The sequence below is a fragment of the Penaeus japonicus genome, unplaced genomic scaffold, assembly GCF_977035675.1.
Source record: "Penaeus japonicus unplaced genomic scaffold, GWHDUDI00000001_assembly GWHDUDI00000026, whole genome shotgun sequence".
NCBI classification, from domain to species: domain Eukaryota; kingdom Metazoa; phylum Arthropoda; class Malacostraca; order Decapoda; family Penaeidae; genus Penaeus; species Penaeus japonicus.
The window spans coordinates 14,713,499-14,715,998 of NW_028234428.1; the positions used below are offsets into that span (position 1 = coordinate 14,713,499).

General features: G+C 39.6%; 1 protein-coding gene across 1 annotated transcript in view; it reads right to left on the bottom strand.

Moving 5' to 3' along the window:
* LOC122250457 (uncharacterized) overlaps positions 1-195 on the bottom strand; it is a 357,403-nt gene extending 357,208 nt beyond the window's left edge. Inside the window, exon 1 of the mRNA XM_086552008.1 lies at positions 1-195. This exon is cut by the window's left edge and continues 179 nt beyond it. The gene's annotated coding sequence lies outside the window, so the exon portion shown is untranslated.
* Positions 196-2,500: the final 2,305 nt, after the last annotated feature.

Genomic DNA, 2,500 nt, shown 5'->3' on the forward strand with positions numbered 1-2,500 from the left:
TTTTTTTTTTTTTTTTTTTTTTTTTTCTTTTCCTGTTCTTTTTTTTTTCTTTTTTGTTATTTTTGGGATTTTGTTGATTGCTTTTTGGTTGTTTGTTTGTTTGGGTTCAGTTTTGGGGTGATTTTCATTTGTTAGCGTCACATTTTCTGTATTAGATATTGATCTTATTGTTTCTTTTTATATTCACTTAGAGAGAATGAGAGATGGGAAAAATTCGCACACTTGTATATATATATATATATATATATATATATATATATATATATATATATATATATATATATATATATATATATATATATATATATATATATATATATATATATATATATATATATGTATATATATTTATATATGTACATGCATATACAAACACACACTCATAAACGTACACAAATGCAGATATGTATGTATGTGTATATCCATATGTATACATGGTGTAAATCTGATTTCATACTCTGTATATATTCATTCTGCTTCAATGTTTACTTCAGTCTAAGCCCCATAAGAAATAATTATGAACACAAAAAAACTCTTGATCAATAGATTATTAGTGAATAGCATTTAAAAAAAAAGTAAAAGAAAGAGGGAGTGGAATTGCAGGACATAACGAAGAAGGAAATTATTTTAAGATGATTTAAATTTATATATGAGAGAGGATTCTTTTTTTAACTCTATCTCTCTCTATCTATCTATCTATCTATCTATCTATCTATCTATCTTTCTCTCTCTCTTTCTTTCTCTCTCTCTCTCTCTCACATTCATCCACTCTCCTCTTTTCTCACATCTTCTCTCTCGCTCTCTCTCTCTCTCTCTCAACTCTCCTCTCCCTGTCCTTCCCTCACCCATCGCTCTCTCCTCTCTCTCTCTCTCTCTCTCTCTCTCTCTCTCTCTCTCTCTCTCTCTCCTCTCTCTAACGCCCCACCCCCCCCCCCCCTTATCATCTCTCTCGCTCTCTCTCCTCTCTCTCTCTCTCTCTCTCTCTCTCTCTCTCTCTCTCTCTCTCTCTCTCTCTCTCTCTCTCTCTCTCTCTCTCTCTCTCTCTCTCTCTCTCTCTCTCTCTCTCTCTCTTTCTCTCTTTCTTTCTCTCTTTCTCTCTCTCTTCTTTCCCCTCTGTCACTGTCCATCACCTCTTTCATTTTCTCCTCCCCTCTTCTTCTCCCTTCCCCCTTTAACCCATCTTTCTCTTTTCTTATTCCATCACTCCACCAATACCCGCTTTTCCTTTGGCTTATTCCCCTGTGCTTCCTATCCTATCTTTATTTCCTTTGGTTTCCTTTCCTACCTTTTCTATTCAACCATTCCTCCGTCTCCACTGCTTCCTTATCCTTCCTCCCTCTCTCTGTTTCTCACTTTTATTTTTTTTTTCCCCTCTTTACTACTTCTTCTCCCCATCCTGTCTTCTCTTCGTTTCTCCATCATTCGTCCCTTTTTCTATTAATCTTCCCCTTTTGGTCTATGATTTTCCTCTCCCGCTTTCTTCTTCTCTTAGTTGTTCTTTCCCTCTTTAAACCTCCATTTCTCTCTCTCTCTTTCTCTTCTCGACTGTCACTCTTTCCCCATTTAATCCTCCCTTTCTCTCTCTCTCTCTCTCTCTCTCTCTCTCTCTCTCTCTCTCTCTCTCTCTCTCTCTCTCTCTCTCTCTCTCTCTCTCTCTCTCTCTCTCTCTCTCTCTCTCTCTCTCTCTCTCTCTCAGTCTCTATCTCTCTCTCTCTCTCTCTCTCTCTCTCTCTCTCTCTCTCTCTCTTTCTTTCTCTCTTTCTCTCTCTCTTCTTTCCCCTCTGTCACTGTCCATCACCTCTTTCATTTTCTCCTCCCCTCCGCTTCTCCCTTCCCCCTTTAACCCATCTTTCTCTTCTCTTATTCCATCACTCCGCCAATACCCGCTTTTCCTTTGGCTTATTCCCCTGTGCTTCCTATCCTATCTTTATTTTCTTTGGTTTCCTTTCCTACCTTTTCTATTCAACCATTCCTCCGTCTCCACTGCTTCCTTATCCTTCCTCCCTTTCTCTGTTTCTCACTTTTATTTTTTTTTTCCCCTCTTTACTACTTCTTCTCCCCATCCTGTCTTCTCTTCGTTTCTCCATCATTCGTCCCTTTTTCTATTAATCTTCCCCTTTTGGTCTATGATTTTCCTCTCCCGCTTTCTTCTTCTCTTAGTTGTTCTTTCCCTCTTTAAACCTCCATTTCTCTCTCTCTCTTTCTCTTCTCGACTGTCACTCTTTCCCCATTTAATCCTCCCTTTCTCTCTCTCTCTCTCTCTCTCTCTCTCTCTCTCTCTCTCTCTCTCTCTCTCTCTCTCTCTCTCTCTCTCTCTCTCTCTCTCTCTCTCTCTCTCTCTCACTCACTCTCTCTCTCATCCAGTCTCCTCTCGACTTTCGCTCTTTCCCATTTCAACCCTCCCATTATTCTCCCTCTCCCTCTTTCTCATGTCAACTGTCGCTCTTTCCCCCCTTTAACCCTCCCTTTTCTGCCCCTCCCTAAGCCCTCCCCCTCCCTC